The following is a 22,269-nucleotide window of genomic DNA, read 5'->3' on the forward strand; positions in this document are numbered from 1 at the left end:
TAAATTTGTATGCCATCTTCCCTCATTATCTATTCTGAGTTAATTTCAGTGAAACTTCAGAGGGCAGAATGGAAATCTCCTTTGTACCTGTATTTCCATGTATATAATCAGATTTAACTGCTTTTGTTTCCCAGAATGATAATTACTACTGTCTTTATTGTTCTTTTAGCCCTTCACAGGAATCTAATAATAATAGAGTTTGTCTTGATTAGTAGTCATATCATTCACATAGAGTACTAGCAGTATTAATGTAAATCTAAGTAATATTCATGGTGCATATAAGCATGTAATTTCTCAGATTTAGGTGGGAATTTACTTTTGATCATTCATCTACCTTAACAGGTTTGATTGTCCTAGAAAAGTAAAACTACTCCCTCAACCCTTATGTCCTATGGTTCTTAAGTGTTCCTTGTTTTCACATGTCTTGTGTGGTATAAGCAGTTCTTTGGACTTCATTGAAGTTCAGGAATAGTTGGTGCTATAGTTCAGATGTAGGATGTTTTTCAGAGTGTCATGTATTGAGGAACTGATCCTTATTGAGAGAAACATTAAGAGGTGGGCTTAGTTGGAGTTTTTGTTAATAGGAGACTTCTTTTCAAAGGAGATTATAGGACCCCAGTCTCTTCTTCACATCCCAGCCAAGAGGTGAATTGCTCTCCTCTGCTTCCACCATGATATGCTCCCATGGGCCCAAAGTAACAGGGCCAATAGGTCATGGAATAGACTCTCCCAAATCATGAGTCAAAATAAAAGCATACTCTTTATATGTGGGTTGCTTTGGGTGTTTGTTACAGTAAGGTAAAACTGACTAACAAAGCTGGCATTGAATCTCCCCTTTATCATGTTGGACCTATGTGACACCACTTAAAGGGAATTGCATTTGTAAGCCTGAATATATTCATGCAGAATGGGGATAGAAATTATAATCACTTTTCAGGTGAATATGAAGAATCTCTCCTCAGAGTGTGGTGGCTGTTGTTCTCACAATAAGAACTTTCCCTCTAAGTTCATCTACTGCTTCAAGATCCATCACCAGTCACCAATGAACAGCCTTCAGATTGGACTCAGTAAGGTAAGACATTTTTGTCTGTGGTTGGACTGAAAATTGCTCAGTCTCAATTTTCTATAGCAGAGCTTGCAACCAGGCTACAGTTTCCAAATTACTTCAACAAAGGCTGGGGATAACAAGAGGAAGTTCTTTCATAGGATGGATAGTACAACCTTGTAAACCTTAAGAAGATCTATGTAGTACGAGTAGAGGAGATTACATAAGTGAAACTAATGAAAGGGAGATGATGACAATTGCCTTAATTTAGATCTAGGTTATCTTATTTAGAAAGTTTCATATTTTACACAAATAGTTCACTAAAATTAGACTGAATCTCTTCAGAATATAGAATAGTAAACTAATAGAATTTGGACAACAACTGTACCTGAATTTGAAGATTTGATCTATCATTAACTTTGAGACATTAGCAAAGTTATTTATCTTCTCAAAAGTCACTGTCCTTATTGGTAAGAGACAGATAATGATAATGCCTGTTTAGTTCTTAGGTTCAGTAACATATTACTTAGTACATCATCTGGAACAGAATTTACCTATAATATAATATTGTGAGAGGTATAGTATGAATTTAAGAACATAGAATAGAGTAGATGAAATTGAAGATATATAGAAAGGTATACAATAGTTTCCAAAGAAAAATTCATAGCAACTTAAAGAAGAAAACAAATTAGATCATTCCTTTGATAAAGGTTTAGAATACACTGACGTCTATCTGACTTTCCATAAAGATATTTATCAAAGTCTACCTAAGAAAAATTTACTGAATTCTTTGACCCTGATGAAAGAATTTATCTAATTTACTATATTAAAAAGAAGGGAAGATTTATGAAGAAACAAGATAAAAGCTTTGTAACAAAAAGTATAATGCAGGCCCACATTAGGATAAGATTTGTGATTGTTTGTTATTGCATGTGTTTAGTAAATTAATTTCATATATTATATTTGCTATACTATATAAAACTTTTATACAATTTTAAGATAAAATACAGCATTCATAGTAATTTTTAACCTGAATATCAGGTATACATTCTGGTTTTTATTACAATGTAAAAATTATTTCTTAAGAGTATTCCAGGTGAAGGTCTGTACCATTCTGACCCTGTGTGAATTTCAGGGACATAATTTGTAGCAGTCAAGTGATGTTATTTCATTCAAAAGCCTGAGATTTAGCATTCAAAAGATGAGTTCCATGCTGAAAAGTTTGGATGAAACACTGCTATCATTTATTTTTCTTTCATTGTATGTAAATAGATGGAAAGATACCATTGTATTAAAAATTTCAAACTAAAGTATTAGCAACCTATTTCATGGAGACATTTGCCACCTACAAACATTTTTTCCTGGACTATTCTTCATCTGAAAACTGTATAGAACTTGCTTTTAGCAAGAATCTGAGCACACATCCTTCCCACAAATAACAATTAAAATTGATGTCCAAAGGCCTCTTAGTTGTCTTTGCTGCTTCCCAGAAGAATTCAACAAAAGCACAAAAGATTAATGAGAGAAGCTGAAGCTTGTATTTTGTCACATATACTGAAAAACTTGCCAAGTTTAAAGTCAAATTAGGAATCGACATTAAACCTTGAAAAGTTGGTTGTAAAGAATAGGATAGCAACTAAAATTTACAGCAGCATAAAATGTTAGGGGCCCTAATAAATGTCCAAGGAGAACATATACTCTAAGAGAGTAGACTCATTCCAAGGTTATCTTAGATTTCACAGAAACATTTATATTAATTTCCTACATAAAAAGTGAAGAAAGAGAAGGATATTTTAATAATTCACATAATAATTTATTCCTTTTAAAAATGTAAAATTGCTAAGAATTTGTCAAGTCTAGTATTCTAGCTATGAATTTCTGAGAGTCACTGTATTAGAAATGGAATTGAATAATGTATAAAAAACCAAAAAATAACATATTTATCCAAAATAAAACCACCATAACCAAGATAAGATTTAAAGTTTTTAAATAGTTCATTTCTGGCTATTTCCCTTGACCTGGCTCCAGAACACAAGAGCCAGACCAACTGTGTCCATTAATATAAGCCAGGGCATGATAAAATGATAGCACGAGGTAGATACAGCAAGACAGTATGCTTGATGGCCTTGCATAGAGTTGATATTTCAATAATAGCAATAATTTCAATAAAGTAAAATAAGAGTGTTTCATTTACATTGTCATAATAATTCAGACTCCTCTGAGTGATCCCCTCTTCTCAATTTCTAAAACAATTTTCTCTCCTTTAGTCAGGAGATACAACACAAAGTTGAAAGGGTATTCAGTTCTCGTGATAAAGTACCTGCCCTTGCAATTTTGCAGAGCATAAAGGAAGAAAGCTTCCTATACTTTTTCATTGTGCAGTTCTGTCTAAATACAATTAACATAGCATGAATTATAGAAATTGATTTGATGAGAACTGAGGTGTGTAAGTTGGAACTGTGAGCAGTTGTTGACCAAAAGAAAAATTAACAATCTTCTTCAAGCAGTGACAAGTGTCCTAACTTAAGAATATGGCCTTTCAGCATAAACTGGCAGTGGCACAATTTAGCACCTCTGGAAAGCAGTAAGCACAGCTCAATAGCATAATGTGCTGGGGACCTTTCCCCTGTACGTGGCTAGTGATCAATGTCAAACACTGTATCATACTTCTTAAAAAACTGGCTGTGTGGCATTTGCTAAGCAAAGTCTATCAATTATATTAACTATTCTCATCCCCGAAAAAGCCTATGACATGGAAAGTGTTATCATTGATGATTTGCAAGTGAGGACTCTCAGGCAAAGTGGTCAAGCAACTTCCTCAAGGACAAAAGGCCAATAAACACTTCTGTCGGAATTGGGAGCAGTCACTTCCTGTTCCAGAACCTGTGCTGTTGTGCTACACTGTTGGCCACAATGGTAAGGGCTTGAAGAATGCTAAATGGGACTCTGCCCCAATTTTATCAGAAGTCTCAAAACTCACAGTGGGGAGACACGGCGCCGGGGGGCGGGGGGTAGAGAATCTGTACAAGTGCTCACAGATTCCAAAGGAAACTCTTTGCTGCATTTATAGAAATTCTAAATGAGCCAAGATTGCTTATATTGTGCTGCAATAAATAGTGAACCAGAGGCTTTATCATACTTGGTATTACTTTTCCCAAGATATGGTCTCACATATTGGAACTTCAACACCTCCACTGTAAGACCGAAACTGGGGGAAAGGGCTTTATCTGTATCTTTATCTAATCTCAGTCCTCCTGTTGGAGAGAAAGAAGGCCCAGGTGGGCTTTATATCAGCATTACATGACACTTATCACTTCTCACACACTCCCTGGCCAGAGTTAGTCACACAATTCTGCCAAAGAGAATGGGAGCTAGGAAGGCAACCCTAAAGAGTCCAAGGAAAGATATGAGGGAAGCCAGGACATATTGTCTTTTTTCTTCTCTTAAGGAGAAAGAAGAGAGATGTTGACTCTCCTCACATCAATCTTGAGGCACCAACTGTAGAGCTTCACTAGTGTCCTCTGGAGTTGGGGACCCACAAACTGATGCCTGCCTCACAATCCAGTAATTGCCAAGTAAGGAGCTCCATGTAGCGGCTCCTTCAGCATGGCAAGTGATGCTTGGTTCATTTAGGGCCAGACACAAGTTTCCTGTGGACTAAAGAGAAAAGGCAGTGAGCTAGAGAGAGAACAAAGGATATGCAGGAGCAGGGAAGTATTCTAGAATCTTTTACAAATGTTTTTGCACAACTGCCTGGGCATACAATAGGAATACTTGAAAGAAAGTCTGTGTGGAAATGACCCGAGAATCAAGGTCAAAAGGAGAGCCCAAAGGAATTAGCCATTTTGTTTGTTCCCATGCAGAGTGAGAGATCCCAGAAAAGGGAATCCATGGAATCATGAACCAGCCCACCAGAATTGTTTTGCTTTGAATTGTAGCTAGTCCAGAGAACACCATGCTTTCAATAGGGAATCTAATTTCCTCTCCTCAGTAATACTTCTGCCTAGTCCTTTCCTACCATGGAGGGATCAAAACACAGCTAATGATTTGAGGGGTGTGTGTGTATGTGTGTGTGTGTGTGTGTGTGTGTGTGTGTGTGTGTCCAGCAGTGTAAAAAGCACAAGAAGCAATGCTAACATGCCTACCTTTTCTGTTAAATCCCTCCCTCCAATCCTGAGCTGTGGGAGGGATAGGCCCAGAGAGATGGGAGAAGTAATTTTAAGAAATGTACTTTAGTTCACCTCTTGGACTGTGTTAGAAACACAGATCACAGGGTGGCACTACTGGGAGGTGGAGCCCTGTGGCTGATCTTCCTGTAATTGGGGGGCCTGCTCCTTGGAGGGATTTTTCTGTACCTGCCTCTCTCTGCCTCTTGCATCCTGGCCATGAGACAAGCGGTTTGATCCATATGCTTTCCCTATGATTTCACTTCTTTGCTCACTTCAAAGGCTCAAAGCAATGGTTCTACTCAATCTTGGACAGCAATCCCCCAAACCACAAGGCAAAACAGAACTTTTAAAATTATCAATTAAATATTTCAAATATTTCACCATAGTTACTAACAGAGTGTAATACTGAATGAGATTTAGAATATTTTTTTGTACCTCTAAATTAGACATATTACTCCAGAATGGAGGCTGTTTGGTTACTAAAATACATAACTGTGAAACATTTATACTGTCTGAGAATGAAGAGACAACCTATAGATCTATCTGTGATCTCATTCATTGCTAGGCAAGAACTAGGCAGGCAGGGAAAATCAGCATTTCTTCTTCAAGGCTTTTGTGTAGTAGGTTCTCCTATTCACAATTTTAGTGACTTGCAGTCAACCATGTCCTGAAAATGTAAAAAGGAAAATTACAAGATTTTAAAACAAGGTGTATACGCAGACACTTTCAGTTGCAATTCAATACAATGAAATCAGAAAGATGCCAATCTTTTCACAAGCTACACCTCTCTCCTCTGGGAATGTTTTTCTTACTCAATATCCCTTTAGAAAAACCTTCTGTGTTTTCATCTTCCACTGTCCTTAACTGAAGGCCACTCTGACCCTCACTGGACTTCAAGGCTGGCTCCATTCTAGGTCCCACAATATCAATGTACACCACTAAGTCTTCCTCACCCAGCCAAACCTAATGGTTTTTGGGTGGAAATTTTTCCTGAAATAAAGGTAAAGAAGGGAAGGAAAAGGTAAGAAGCAAAAAAAGTTCAACGGATTATTTTTAATTGCCTTATTTTGTTTTTTAAAAAATTAACATCTTATTGAAATCAAGATAACTTTTGTTGTATATTTTACTTTTGTAGCTGTTGTTTTATGATTTCCAATAATAGTAATAATAGTGTCACATCCAGGTTTTCCAAGAAATGTAGAGAAAAGTGAGAAAATAAAATTTTAATTCTAATGAGTTTAAATTTCAAAATTCTTCCCTCGCTCTTCTTTGGACATTATTAATTCACAGTCATGATGATGCCCTCGGTACAACTGTCATCCTAAGGAATCATGATATCACTAGTGAAACAGACCGCCCTAGTTTGTGACCACAGGAGTCAGCTCCCCTCCTGTGGAATTTGTCTTTAATACTTGAGGAGAGACAGTGTTAGACTTGGTGCTCTCAAAGGTCTTTTCCAACATTAATATTCTTTGATTTGTGGATCAAGTAAGAAGGCATTTACTTTCCTCCACCCCCCCAAAAAAATATATATATATGTGTGTGTGTGTGTTTGTGTGTGTGTGTGTGTGTGCTATCTAGGTACCATATATATTCCAGTAATGATGCATCCCTTGTCTCACTAACTAAAAGAGCCATTTCACTAAACCAATGTGATCTGGAACACTTGCATTTCCATGAGAAAGCTTTTAAGCCCTAAAATTCTACACTTATAATTTACTTTAACTTCCTATCTTTCATAGAGCCAGACAAGCCCCCCCGCCCGTATCCTCACTTCTCCATCACATGTGAGCATACTTTTATGTAGTTAGATTTAATGTTTTAATGTAATTAAGAAAGGGAAGATTTTCATGCATTTCTTTGGTAATCTTGAAATTTTTTTAAAGTTTGAATTTTACTTTTGGCCACAGAGGAGATTCATCCAACTTGTGAATGCAGTCACCATATTTGTAATGCAGAGATCATCAATTACTTTTAAGTTAAGCAGAAAAGATTCACGTACTTTTTTCAATATTTGAGATGTGATCAAAAAGTACAGTGAATACTATTTTTTTTTTAAAGGTAATTATAGTAAATGACATATTTCCATTAGTTTCCCCTCAAAATATTTCCCTTTACTTACGATGCATTTATCATTCTTGACACTTTCAGCTGCTCGGGATGTCTTCTTTCCTGTTTTTAGTTGCATGGTCTCAGCTGCCTCCAATGTCATGAATTGACTCAAAATATTTACCTTTCATGGTCATTGCAATATTGGGACACTGGGGAAGAACAAGAAGTTCTGTCATTCCAGATCTGTTGACTAATGTGGATAAGCACACACTGTAGTATTTTCATTTGACAGAAATTACCATACATATTTTGAAGTAATTCATGATATTGAGGCAGCTATGAAGAAACACTCCCAGAAGAGGACTTGTAGAGCTTCTTCAGAAAGTGACAAGAATGAGGGGATAAGTGTGTTCTAAGAGAGGGAGAATATTTTCACGTAGACTTATGGCAATGTGTCTTTCACTGTAATGTACTCTTTGTTTTCCTTTAAACATTCACCATGTTTTGTTATCATTTCTCCTGATAAGAATCAAAAGGAAAGCAAATGAAGTAGGTTTTGAGAAGAAAGTTATTTGTGCCTCAGATTTGAGTAGTCAGATATATATTCCTCTTCAAAGTATCTAATGTACTTTTTAAAGAACAGGACTTTCAATCTAATAAGCTATTATCTGTGTATGTGGAGAAACATGACAAAGTATGAAGGAGGGAATTTTCACTACTGCTGAAACAGGAGCAATCTCACTTATAGAATTAAGTATAATTCTAATCTAATGGAGGAATAAAGTGACCACCCAGACACCATCAGGGGTCGTTTAGAAGCTCTTGTGGACACCAATGTATACTCTGATAAAGAACTTCAGACTCACGTCTGCAGTCCTTTCTCTTAAATGCACATATTATTTTGTTCTGTTTGTAATCACCTGCTGTCAGTTTATTCACTAGATTTGAATTTGAATATATATCAGGGATAAAAGTACATCAGCACCTTCAGCATGTGAGTGCTGCAAAATTTGAGATGATTTTAGTGCTTACAAAGTGCCCTATGGCCCCGTGGAATCTCCTACACTGTAGCTTAGAATTTGAGAAATATGTGAAACTAAGCAAAGCATAATGGTGTCAAGCTTTCCAAACAGGATCTGTATTTATTAGAACACAGGGTTTCATATTTTAAGGAGAAAAAATGTGTTTTTCCTTCTTTCCTGCTGCATCACTTCTAATGCCAATAATAATGCAAACTATTTGATATATTTAATGAAACAAAAGCAGCAAGAGCAGGACCTCTGGAGACTCACTAGACCAGGCAAGATAATTAGCCACTCCCAATGGTTAAGAACATTGAAGTATATTTTATCCAATGATGGTTTTGATAACCCACTGTATCTTTTTTTTTTACTGTACCTTTTTTGATGTCCAAGTGGATATGTTTAATTTCTGTATATCTGTATTAAAACTAATGAAATTCTTAAATATTATAGCTTCAGGTTGCTGTAATTATAAAAAGTATTTATATTTTTTGTCTTTAAAATGAATAAAACACTGTAAACCCAGTGAGTTTCAAGCATGAACTTACCAAATCAGAATATCTTGAGTATGTCTCCACTTTAGAATTCCAGATAGATTTTCAGAGTTGGAAGCTCTATTTCTCTGCTTACAAGCCTTGTCTTGATGTCTCACACTAGGAATGTTGCATGCTTGTTCACTCCTCATTGACCCTAATGCTGAGCTATGATTTCTTCTACCAATTCTGCTAACATTGGGAGGAATTGGAGGCCACAAATTTACTTAAGGATAAAAGTACACTCATATACTAATGTAAGAAAGTCAGAGGCAAATATAAGAGACATAAAGAAAATGCAGTATTCCACTTTTCTCTCATTTCTCCTGTTCTGTGTGGTTTGGGTTAAATATCTTGCTCTGCAGGTGGTGTCCTTTCATTTTCACAGATTTTATACTAAAGGTCCAAAGTGAAAGTCACCTTATGCATCACCATGGATCTTTAGAATTGGCAGAATTTTAATTCTCAGGTGGGGATCTCTGCAGCTGCATGCTTGCTGAATTGAAAGGCCTAGAGACACACTGTGCTACTGCGCATGAGCTCAGAAGCAGAGTCCTAAGTAGAACCTGGTGGATGCCCCCGAATGTGGCATATTAATTAATATGGGTAACTCTTGGCATCAGAAAGTCACTAAAGTCCAGAGGCTGACTGGAGAAAGCAGTGGTAGATGGAGGAAAGTGAGAATTGTCACATCCTTTGCTGCATGTGTATGATGCATGCACATTCTGTGAGCCAAGGAAACAAGGTGGAGCAGTGTCTGGTACTCACCTTGAGGGTTGCCTGACCTATAAAGAGAGGCTACGGGCATACAAAAAGATCAGAAAATTCTCCTGAACCAAACAACTGAACTGGACTCAATACAAACTACACATCTACTCCTTCAGAAAGCTCAAGAGAAAAAAGTGTCATCTGCTGAGAGAAGATGACAATGTTACCAATTAAAGAAAAAAATATGTATCTCTTTAATCTTTTTCCATCTGTGCTAAAACTAGAGAGGGAGAGACAAGGCTGTGGCTGAGAGAAAGGAGAAGAACATTAAACAGACAGTAATTTATGGATGAAACTATAGCAGATTTTCATTAAAATTGACAGAAGGACACGGATTATATTCTTACTGAAATGTTCCAAAGAGGAAAGAGGTAGATATTAGGCACAAGATGCTTGATTCTGTGGCAGTGATTAAAAATAAAGAAAACTCCATATTGTGTTCTGAGATGCTAGTTTCATAAATCCGTGAATGATCCTCTCTTCTAGAAGCTCTGATACTCTCATTAAAAAAAAAAAAATGGTACTGGAGATCGAACTCGGGTCTTTGCACTTGTGAGGCAGGCACCAGAACCACTGAGCTAAATCCCCAGCCCTGATACTCTCATTTTTGATGGTCACCAGCAGAGAAGATTTCTTCCTCATCTCTTAATCTCAACTAAGGAAATGTTTGAACTGGATTTTGACTGACCCAAGTTCATTCAGACAGAAATCCACATGTGCGACTGGGGAATCAGCTCTGCTGCTTGCTTCAGACCGAAGTCTACTGCACTGGGGAAAAACTTCTCCTGTAGTGGATGCTGGTGTCCTGGAGAGTAGCAGTTGTCAGTGATGATGGTTCAGCCAAACATGGGAAGTGGTTGCTTGACTAGCTGTTGCCCTGGCTCCATGAGAACAGCAGGGTTAAAGTTGGGGAAATTTCAGGAAGGCTAGTGATGTTAACCATAGATTATGGGGATTTGGGGAGGTTGAAAATGTTAATAATGGGCCTCTATTCCCCCTTGATCTCTGACACATTAGGAACCAATGCTTCCCCAGCAATTTCTTTAGAGAGAGGGTGGCAGCATTTGGAGCAGCAGCGAGGTGGGGAGTGGCACAGCAGCTGACAGTTAAGCGGAGTCTCCCATTAAAGCAGCTAGGTTAGGGGCTGCAAAGTAACCCTGGAGGAGGCGGGGGGCATTGGGACAAGTGGCCCTAGTCCATTTCCAGGGGATGGATGGGGTGCAAAGGGAAACAAGGGGAGGGCCATGAGAGCTGTTGGCCAAACCACACCTGCTGTCCTCAGGAAAAAAAGGGAATCGGGTGCTAATTTTCCAGGATCTCACTTTTGTTCATATTCATGGCATTTTGTTTATTTAAATAGTTTAAACTAATCAGAAAGAAAGATATGTCAAGGAATACATTTAGTTTTTTCTTTTAGTTTTATTTTTCCACTCCATGAGATTGTTCTTAGGATGGCAATGTATCACCCTAATTTTTCTCAGGACATAATTTTTCCAACAATATTTAATTCAATATTAATGTTCATAATATAGATCAAGCATAACAGCTGTACATCCATGTATATACATATGTGTACATTTATGCACAAACATATACAGTGCCACAGGGTGTACATAATAAGCAGGTAGACTTCAGGCTTACTCTAAGTCCTGTATCAAAACATTATTATGTTAGGCTTCTTACTTTCTGTTTTGTGATTTTACAAATGGAATTTCCTAGAGTTTTTTCTTCTTTCTGCTACTTATTTATAATTTATTATATTATAAATAGAGTATCACACTGATAATATCTTTCCTAAATTATTGCTTCTCAAATTATCTTGAAATATGCCCTTAACGACTGTGTGGGAATCATCTGAACACAGTGCCTTCTCCATTCCAGTCTCCCATGCAGTGGTAAGTGTGGGGTCAACTACTGCTATCAGTATTTAGCTCACTTTATTTCAGGCACATTTATTGCTGCTGGGAATGTGAAATGTTTCCGGATTGTTGCATGTTCACTTCCAAGGGCTGCATGCTATCCCAGCTAAAACTCCTGTCTTCACAAGAGCAAGTCTTAAATGTGCACCTCTTCTTTTTCACCTTCCTCAGTGACTAGACAAGAGATAATGATGTCCTGAGTAAGCCACCTTGTCCCAACATATCATTCCCAGGACTGTTTTTTCCATTGTCCTACACCACACATCTTTGAGCATGTGCATTACAATAAGCCACAGTTGGTTGAATTTAATCAGTGTTCACTCTATAACTATCTCAGTTTGTGGTATGCATACGTTGAGGACCCTTTCTATGTGGATAACCTCCTAGCAGGCAGGGAAGCAAGGATTATAAAAATGCTTTAGCTGACTGCTATGATAAAATTCCTTACATACTTCCACAAGCAGGAAATTCCTTGATGAAAGTATGGGAGTATTGCTTAGCTCAGTACCAAAATTTTAGAAAACCAGAGTTATACAGTGAGAGCATTGGATGTGTCCTTAGAAATAACCTTTTCACTTTTCAGAAGAGAAACTAAAGATGTTAACTTGCTTAAAAATTTAGAAACCACTTGCTGGCTGAGGCGGGACTAGGGTGGAGACATTGTCATGTCCTCACTAAACATTTGTCCATCCTCACATGCCACCTCTTCATTTTCAGGGGTCCAAGTTAATTCCAAATATATCCAGTAGAAGAGAAAATGAGGCAATTTGTTGCTTGCCTTTGCTAGATTTATAACACAAACACTGAGATGCTGAAGTTGAATCTATACGGTGGATAAAAATTTGAGGATACGCTACTCCATGATGAATGCACATTGAATGAATTGCAGTGGAATAATGTTTATTTCATGAAACACCTGAATTTATTTCCTTTAATTGAACCACTCTCTTGGCAGCATGTACTCCAAACAGCTAGTGTATCGACAGCACCTGCACTGTGCTGCTTCTCAGGGGAGTGCCACAGCTCAGCACCAGGAAGTGGGAAAATATTTATGTGATTTCAGAAGTGCACTTGGCTCGCTGTGTCTCTGGGTTCTGCACTCACAGATTCAAACAACTTTTGTTAAAAATATTTGAAAAAAAGTGTCTACATTGAGCATGGGTATGTATTCTTTTTCCATCGTGATGCTCTAAACACTTTTGTATAGCAACTACTTATACAACATTTCCATTCTACCAGGTATTATTCGCAGTCTAGAAATGATGTAAAGTGTATGGGAGGATATGAGTAGGTTATGTGTAAATACTGAGCTGGGCTCTGTAAGAGACATGAGCATCTGTAGATTCTGGTGCCCAGGGGTGTTGTGGACAGAGGCTTTGTGGCTACTGAGGGATGACCGCAGTACAGAGTGGCACTGACAACAGCAAACAGTGCTGAGATGAAGGTGTTTGCTGGACTTGCTGAAACAAGTAGTCTTTGAGTCTTGACCCTGTCCTCCGTGCCTTCCCTCTCCCATGCTTTCACCTCTGTATTCACAGTGCGGTGCCTGCTCTTTCCTCCCACCCTATTATTATGCTGATCCCATCACAGTTCTTCAGGAACTCTAGTTCCTTTGCTTCATCTGTCTTCTTTTCATCTTCCAGTGTCTTGCCACTGGGCTGGCGATCTCATCTTCTTCGATTATAAACTTCCTGAAGGCAGAGCCTAGGAATCTTCCTATTGTGATGTCAATGAAGAATCTGGACCCTAATGTTGCTTATTAGTTGCTTTCTTGCTTGAAGAATAATTACTATGACATGGGAATATTTTTTTTTTATTTAAATAATTATGTAGGAGAGATAGACTAGTGGTTTCTCTTTATTCCTCCTTTTTTTTTTTTTTTTTTGTATTGGGGATCGAACTCAGGACCTTGAGCTTGTGAGGCAGGCTCGGTGCCACTGAGCTAAATCCCCAGTACATAGTTTCTCTTTAAAGTATTAGTCATTGAAAATGAGAGTTCCAGGCTTTCTTTTCTGTAATAAAGATATTTAGTGTGCTGTAGTTTGACCAGAATTTTTTTAATGGTTTCTCCAAGTTTTCCAAAGTTTATACTCTGCCTTAAACATGACCTCTCTTTGCCCTACTATATACTTCTGAGTAATAAGAAGCTCCTAACAACATCATCAGTACTGGGGATGAGTGCTATTATCCATTGCCTAAGGCAATATTTGATATCTGTTTTTCCTTTATCTTAGCTTGTAAATAACAGGGATCTTTGTAGACTGAGAAAAGAACCCAAGAGATAAGATCTCAGGGATCATATCTGTTTCATCAAAACCACAGTGATCTTTTAAACTTTTCAATATTTCAAACAAAATCTGACAATATTACAAGCCAACATAAACCATTATTTTTGCCTGAAAAATTTGGCCTCCATATAATAAAGCTCCTTCTACTAATGATTGAAGAATAATTACTATGTTCAGTAGCTTCTGGAAGCTTTATGATATTTTTATTAAAATAAAAATGAAATGTTTTATCTCAATAAATAAAATAATGAATATTTATAACACAATAAAAATAAATTTCCAATTTTGATACCTATTGGAAGGCATGGAGATAATATACAGCGTTTCTCCTAGCAGCAACTTTTGGAAATCCGATCTGCTTGAGACTTGCCAATTTAGAGGTAGGCATGGAGGTGCCTGGAAGTGTTAAGTGACTGGCTTTGTGTGCCAGAGCAGTGGACAGAAGCACTAGGATTTTCTGCTCCAGGCCAAAGCTTTCTCTCAATCATATATTTACCTCTGTATGATTTGAGGAGCTCAGGGTGAGGAATTATTCATACATATCCAATCCCCACATTCCCTCTAGCTATAAAATATTCCACAAGCCTTCTCGAGTTATCTCCTGCAAGTAGGCCACACTTGAGTGCACCTTGAAGATTTTGAAACACATCTACAAATCCCACTGAGGTGTACTCTTTGTTGTTTTGTGACCCAGTGGTGGCGTATTACTTCAGGACTCTGAGAATCCTACAGTGACAAATAGTTCAGAGCTGCTTGTGTTCTACAGCATGCAGTAGTCAGATAAAATATGTTTGTGATACAGGTTAAGCTTTAACAAAACAGTCTCCCTGCAGGATTACATTCTTCTTGTTTTACTGGTGGGAAACAGGAGATTTTAGATAGAAATGCACATTAAGAGCTGAAAAGGCTTTTAGTAAACAGGAGCTGAAGAGGAATAGCCATATAATAAAACCCAGCCAGTAGCACTCTCAGAAATATGTGCACTGGGAGCTGCTGATGCAGAGAACAGCACAAATGTGATAATATGTGGTATTCAAGTACAAGGGCAGTCCCAAAGTTACTCTGCAGTGAGGAAAAAACCCTAAAGATCAGTCAGGACCTCACACTGGGTCGATTATGCTTTTGGAGAGAACTAAAAATATTGATGGGTCAAAATTTTCAAAGGGATCATTACATTTTTATTTATTAATCAGATATTCAGTTTATGCTTATTTCTTCTCTGAATTCTAACACTGTTACTTTGAAAACTCTGTTATTTATATTGTCATTGAAGTCTCAAACATATTAATTGAATTTATATATTTAGGTAAAAGTGGAAACTTGAACAAAATCTTGTCTCCTAGTAAACTGGCAATTGTTTTTAGTTGTAGGTTGTATTCTAGAGTTGAAACACAACATCAGACCAAGGAGATGGAATCAGTGAAATCACGTGATTTTAGTGTGTTCTAGAATAAAAAGGTAATTTTGAGGACTAGAAAAATTGTTAGAATTTAAATCAAGTATTTATAAGGGAGTTCTATTCTCTTTATTCTTTTTTTTCCTTTTGGTGCTGGGGATCAAACTTGGGTCCTTGCCTTTCGAGACAGGTGGCATAATCACTGAGCTAAATCCCCGGCCTGGGAGTCCTATTCTCTGAACCTAACTTTTACTTAGCAAATGCTGATTTATTATGAGTGTGACCATCATTGATAATTAGTCCCACAGAGTAGTTGAAACCAACCTTGCTATCATGAGAATTGCCTCTTCCCAAAATCAACTTGCTAAAATCCTAACCCCTAGTAATTTAGAATGTAACCTGTTTTATAAATAGTGATGCTCAAAATATAATTACTTGTAATTAAAGATGAGCCAACTAAAATGGATTATAAATCATTAAGTGGACCCCAATCCCATAAAGTGGATCCCTACCCTCTGTGACTGATGAAATGTGGAGATAGACACATGCATATGCGACATGTGATGCTGAAGCCAGACATCAGGGTGTTGGCTCCATATATACAAACCAAGGAATGCAATGATTGCCAGAAAAAGACCAAAAGCTAGGGGAGACCATAGACCAGGTTCTCTTTTGTAGCTCTCAGAAGAAAATGACCATACTGATGCCCTCATTAGACTATGGTCTCCTAAACTATGATAATAATTTCTGGTGTTCTAAGCCACTCCATTTGGGGGCTTTGTTAGAACAATCCCAGAAATCTAAAACACTTGCAGATGGCATTTCTTTATAAATTTAGAAGAACTTGGTTACTTGTACCTGGGTAGCAGCAGTAAGAGTGAGAATCCCAGCCATTGGTTGGATGCCTCAACACTCATAACACAGGTTAACTTTCACCTATCTATGGTTTAGCCTGAAAGAGCAGAACATTCAAGATAAGATGCCTTTCTGTCTGCCTGGATCTGATAATAAAACTGGTTTCTTCTAAATTAGGCCAACAATGTTCTGATATCTACATTCACCAAATCCTGCCTGGACTTAAAAAAAGTATAACCCTCAATACTTTAGTTAGCTGAACATCCTCCCTTTTCTTTCATATTTTTACTAGAGAAAGGGTGCAAATTTGTGGCATAATAGTTTTTTGGAGATTTATTCATACATGGCAGCATGCCTGTATTTTATTGAACCATCTATCCATCTTTACTTCTGGAACTGGAACCACAACAGTGAACTTTTACCAGCAAATATAGTATGATATTGTGGTTCTACCCACCTTTGCCACAGATAACTATAAATCTTGGTTACTTTAGCTTTATATGTTATTTACTTTATATATTATATATATATATATATATTATATATATATGTATATGATTGGATCAAATTTCTCCAAGTCACTTCCATTTTAAACTTTTAAAGTACCAATTTTAGCTACTACTTTCAGGTAATTATTTATGCATACAAGAAATGAAGAGCGAGCCCCTGGTCTATTACAAGCATGTTTCTAAGATCTATCTCCCATATTCTGCACTCCAGTGTAATAGAAAAATAATAGACATAAAGCCAGTAACTCTACATGAAACTATTAGATAAATAACTTGCATGAAGCAAATAAAATAGGATGCAGTCAGGGCAATGGGGGGCATTGACTTAAGCAACTTTCACTTTGACTGAATAGTGAAAGAACCTAGGTCGGTGATACTGCAGCCAATACTAAGTGACAAGGAAGGGCCAGCCATGCTATGATCCCAGGCTCCACAAAGAGATTAAAACAAGAAGCAGCTCATTCGGTACAGGCACATAAAGCAGTCAGTGTGTATAAGCACAATGAAGGCCAGTGGAAATATTGTTAGAAAGACTGATGCTGGGGGAGCTCATATGGTCCTGGGGGCTTCTCTCAGGAGCATAAATTCCACTGTTAAAAATAATGGCAGGTTCTTATAGAATGATATGATCTTTTTTTTTTTTCAGTAATGACATTTAATGCCTCCTTTAACAAGGCAAATTAATTCCTAGTGAGAAAATACAGAGTTTCTTATACTTTGTATTTTAGTTGCTTTCTTTTCTTTCTTGCTTGCTGGTGCTCTTCCTCTATCAATATTTTACTTTCTTTTCTTACTTTGCTTTATTTTCCTTTTCCCTTTTGTTTCCCTATCTCTATGAAGCTGTGCTTGAGATACAGATTATGACAGAGGTTATTTTAGTTGAAGAGAAGAGAGCCGCAGACCCCACTAGGGGTCACTTCTGACCCACTGATGAGTCTTGAATTCTGTAATTTTGCCTTAGGTATGTAGCTAGCCCAGGAGAGAGTTTTCCTACTCTCCCTACCTTTTTCCACCTTTATGACTCCCTAAGAACCCAAGTCAAAGGCATTTTCTTCCACATCCTCTCTGGAATTCAGCCACCCCAGGAGCCAGGCAGGCTATCAAAACAGCCATAGCCCAGGTGCTGTACTTTGTTCAGAGCCCTGGCACTCTTGAACTGGGAACTTGGCTTCTTGACAAAAGTGGCATCATTCTGCTAAGTGGAATGTCACCAGAAAGGTCATCATGGTGCAAGGAAGACCTGGCTGCCTGTCTGACTTGCCAGTACCCTTGAGGGTCTGCATCCTGGCTTTCTGGAGTTTCCTTGAATTGTCTTCACACAGAGCTCAGTTCCCACTTAAAGACGCAAACTTGCCCCTGGCCTTCGGCTGAAAAGTGAATCTTTATGATTTATTTACTAGTTGGTAGTTTCCAAACTGACAGTTTTACAAATCAGGCTGATTTTAGAGGCCTGAAGGACAACTGGGTCTCCTTGGTATTCGTCCTTGTGTCCATTTGTACACACATGTTGAAAATGCTCACACACACTGGCTATACCCACACCTATATTTCTTAACATATCGATATGAAAAGGTAAAGCTAACCTTTAAACGCAAGCTACTGCACAAATGGGTTGCAGATTCTTCGCAAAAACAACAAAGCAACAATTTCGCTTGTATTAGATATGGGTAATTTGCAAAATTATCTCGTTTACCATTTTTCCTTTTGCCCAAGTAGTTTTTCATATATGTATATGTTGTGGAAAATCTTCACCAAATTATGATTGTTTTAATTGCCTGATGTAAATGGGTGTGTCCAATTAAATACACAATATTTCATTTCACATGGCTTTAGTCTACCCTGTGCTTTGTTTTCCAACATTTCAATATACTATTTCCCTCATTTCATGAAGAAGAATTTTGAGTTTCATTAAGACTGATAGAATTCTAAAAAGCAACATATCTATATAAGAATGATCAAGGAGCAGGCCTACTCTTTCCTGAATTTAGGTCAAATGAAGTATCCTTTACACCAATGTCTGCAAGATTTTTCTGTCCAGGGAGAATAGAAAGCATCATAGGCTGTGTGAGTCATATGTTCTTCGTGACAACTGCTTTGCTATTTGAGGACCAAAAGAGCCACAGGTGATATATAAGTGAATCAATTGTGCTCTGTTGTACAAAATCTTTGTTTTGGGCTCTAAAATCTGAGTGTCAAATAATTTTCATGTGTCATGAAATATCATTCTCCTTTTATTGATTAAAAATAAAATAAAAAATAAAAATACTTAGTTTAATTGTCTGACAGAATAGGTAGCAAATAAGGGCAATTGTTTGGTGAACTGTCGGTGAAATAAATTATGATCCAGACAGCTGAAATTTGAGTTCATTTTAGACCTCTGTGGAATGGGCAATTTAAAGTCTACAGGATAATTCTCATCATTATAAATTGTTAGCTGGGTCTTAGGGATTTGTCATCAGGGATTAATTTCTGTCAGTTTCTCTTGAAGGAAAATAATGTGAAATATTAATTGAATAGCTACAACAGAAAAAGAGTAACTTAATTGTGTTTCTAAAAAGTGTATCACTTTCTTACTAAAAATTACAATTCATTAGTTCTATGAGCTTCTATAAAACTCTCAGAAAAAGTCAAAGAAAAATATTAAAATCCACCATAGCCCTGTTCAATCATAATAGCCAATAAACAGACCTCGTGGGTGCAAATAAGAAAACCACTCAGGAAAGAACACCTCTAACTTTTGGATAATTTAAATTAAAATGATACCACATAGAATGCAAAGGTGCTAATTCTCTCACTATAAGCATTGTGGCACCTGCCTCTAAGTCCAGAACTCTGGAAACCTGTGTCAGGAATAGCTCAACTGTGAGCCTATCCTGAGCAACTTAGACACTTAATGAGAATCTATCTCAAAATGAAGAGTACGAGGGCTGGAAAAGTAGCTCAGTGTCAAGATTTTGGGTGAGTCCCTAGTATGAAATAATACATAGAAATGAAAAATATCAATAGCTAATTGTATAAATACTCCTATCATTGGTATTCAAACACACACACACACACACACACACAAAAGACACAAAAGACACAGAAGTTTACAAATCAGATAAATTATTTTTGGATTAGCACTTGGATCCTGATGCAGGAGAAGACTTCCATCCCAAATCTGTTCCCTAATTGATCAGCACCCACAGGACATGAGTAAACTTAAATTGAAAACTAAGAAAATTGAAACTATCTCACTGATATTTTATCTCAGACATTGTTGAGATAACATCTTTGAGCTCTGGTTCTCTTCGTGTTTCCATTTAAAAACATTAATATAATATATGGTGAGATAGATGTTCCTTTAAGTCAAGAGCAGCCGCATTTGAGAGCTGGTTGTGTCTTGAGGAATGAGGATTTAAGGACAACCACTCATCCCTTGTGGTTGCTGGTCATCAAGTCCACCCATCCACAAAGGACACGGGAATTCTTTGGTTTCTCTTCTTGATCAGCTTTAAGCACTGCTCAACTTTTCTTTCCCCCAATGTGATTTCCCTAATTGTACCTTTCAATGAATCTTTAATTTCCAAACAATGGAGAATTTATCTAAAGAATCCATGTAGATAGAAGCATCTGAGAATAATGTCTCACAGAGTTGCACATGTCTAAGTCCTAGAAGTGTGACATACCTTGGAGCGCTCCCCCTGTGACTTCCATGGTAAGTCACTCTTGGTTGACTACTTTTTCAAATCCTGAGACAAGGGACAAAGCTCCTTCTCTCACTTTTAATGGGGACCCATCTTCTTAGACCTCATAAAAAATCCTCTCACAGATGATTCATGGGCTAGTGTTTCCAGTTAGAGTTCCCTTTGCAGAATCACAATTATTTTTACTATTTAGTAGAAGGCTATTTGCCTGCCAACCTGAGTCAGAAAACACTCGATAATGTATATGGAAACTGTGCAACATAGATGCCTCGGTGCTGTAGCCTTTTCTTAATTCCTCTCAGTGTGTGAGCATTTTCTTCATCCTTGACATAATATTTGAAATTCAATCCTGTTAAATACAGGGGCCATTGGAAATCAGAGCCTAGCATGTTTTAATATCAATTCAATGGAAACTCAGACTCGATCCACAGATGAACATCTTCCATCTTTCTGTCTTGGTCGAAGAGTGGTAAATCTTATGATGATTTCTATATTTGAATGGGGTCTGATGTCTCAGGATTCCTGGAAACTAGAATCTATTTCACCTAACTACATAATATGTAGGCAAAATTTACAATGAAAATGTGCTTATAGAACAATGTGAATAGTTAGCATCTATGGAACGCTAACTTTGTAGCATACATAGTGTTAAACAACTTATTTCTCACAGCATCTCTGAAAGTAGATTCTATGATCAACTTTGCTTTTATAAATCAGCAAATTAAGACTCAGGCAGACTAATGAAATTGACTAGGGAAAGACAGTTTTTCAGAAGCAAAGAATGAACTTAAACTCAGGATAACAGACTTTGTAGCCTTGTCGAAGAAAGCCATGGAAACATTTAGAGATGAAGATATTAAAAATGGATATGACAAATCAATATAAATGAGATAATTTTTCCCTTGGCCTGGTTTAAAGAAAGTTTTTTAAAACATGGGATTAACTGTGTAAGAAATAAATTTTATACTTCAGTGTAATTTTGTAGTCATTTAAGCATGTTCATTGAACACATGCTGGCTGACGGAGTTAGCCAATGGTGAATAAAATATACTTGGATCTTGTGTCACGGAACTTTTAGTTCATCTTTAAAAACTATTTTTTTCTAAAGAATCAAGTCCCTACTCCTTATGGCATTATAGAAACTTCTAGTTGAAAGGAAATTTAAAGACTATTTCTTCCATTCCTCTCTTCTTTCTTTTCCACAGGAACCTGTTCACAGGCTCAGCAATGCCACTGGATTGCAAGGCAGAAAATACACTTGTTGTAGTTCCTTTAGAATGTGAAACTTTGCACATTTTCTTCTTCCTAAGAACATTGATTATCCAGCCATTAAGAAAATAATTCTACAGGATAAATGTCTATTAACAAAAAGGCAATAGGTTAGAATGGCAGCACAGAGAGATAAAAAAGAAAAAAAAACCTGATGTAGTACAATTTGTTTCTCTTTATAATTCCCTTCTGTTTCCATCTCACCTCCCTCCCTCCATGTACTAATAAAAAATAAATAAACTGATAAAAAAAAGTCCAGATAGCCAGATGTGGTGGTGCATGCATGTGATTTCAACACTCTACCAGCTGAGGCAGGAGGGTTGCCATGAGTTTGAGGCTGGTATGACCTACATAGTGAGTTTAAGCCAGTATAAAAAGTGAGAGCTTGTCACTCGTGCACACGTGCTCACACACACACACATGCACACACACACCACAAGAAACAAAACCTGGACATAGGGGGCAGAGTTAAATTCTGACTGTATTCTCTGATAAGTATGATATTCTGGGCACATAATTGACTTTAGGTTCTCCATCTGTAAAAAAAAGAGAAGCTAACAATTATATTATCAAGAAAACAATATAAAATGGTTGCAAAAATTCAGTAAGACAGAAAATTCCAGTTTGACTAAGACATCTTTAATCTACACATATTTATTGAGAATCATTATCCATAATACTCTTTTTACTATCCAAAGTGAACCAGGTTGGAAAATAAATACTATGGTGACCTGTTTTATAGAGCACTCTAAAAACTT

The 22,269-nt window shown here is 37.1% G+C and overlaps 1 pseudogene; it reads right to left on the bottom strand.

Annotated features, from left to right (window-relative positions):
- The window catches only part of LOC101716539 (cullin-2-like), a 90,985-nt pseudogene that overhangs the window by 68,028 nt on the left and 688 nt on the right, over positions 1 to 22,269 (bottom strand).

The sequence above is a fragment of the Heterocephalus glaber genome, unplaced genomic scaffold (assembly GCF_053883595.1).
Source record: "Heterocephalus glaber isolate CG9 unplaced genomic scaffold, H.glaber_assembly_v1.0 deba00001608, whole genome shotgun sequence".
Taxonomy (NCBI): Eukaryota; Metazoa; Chordata; class Mammalia; order Rodentia; family Bathyergidae; genus Heterocephalus; species Heterocephalus glaber.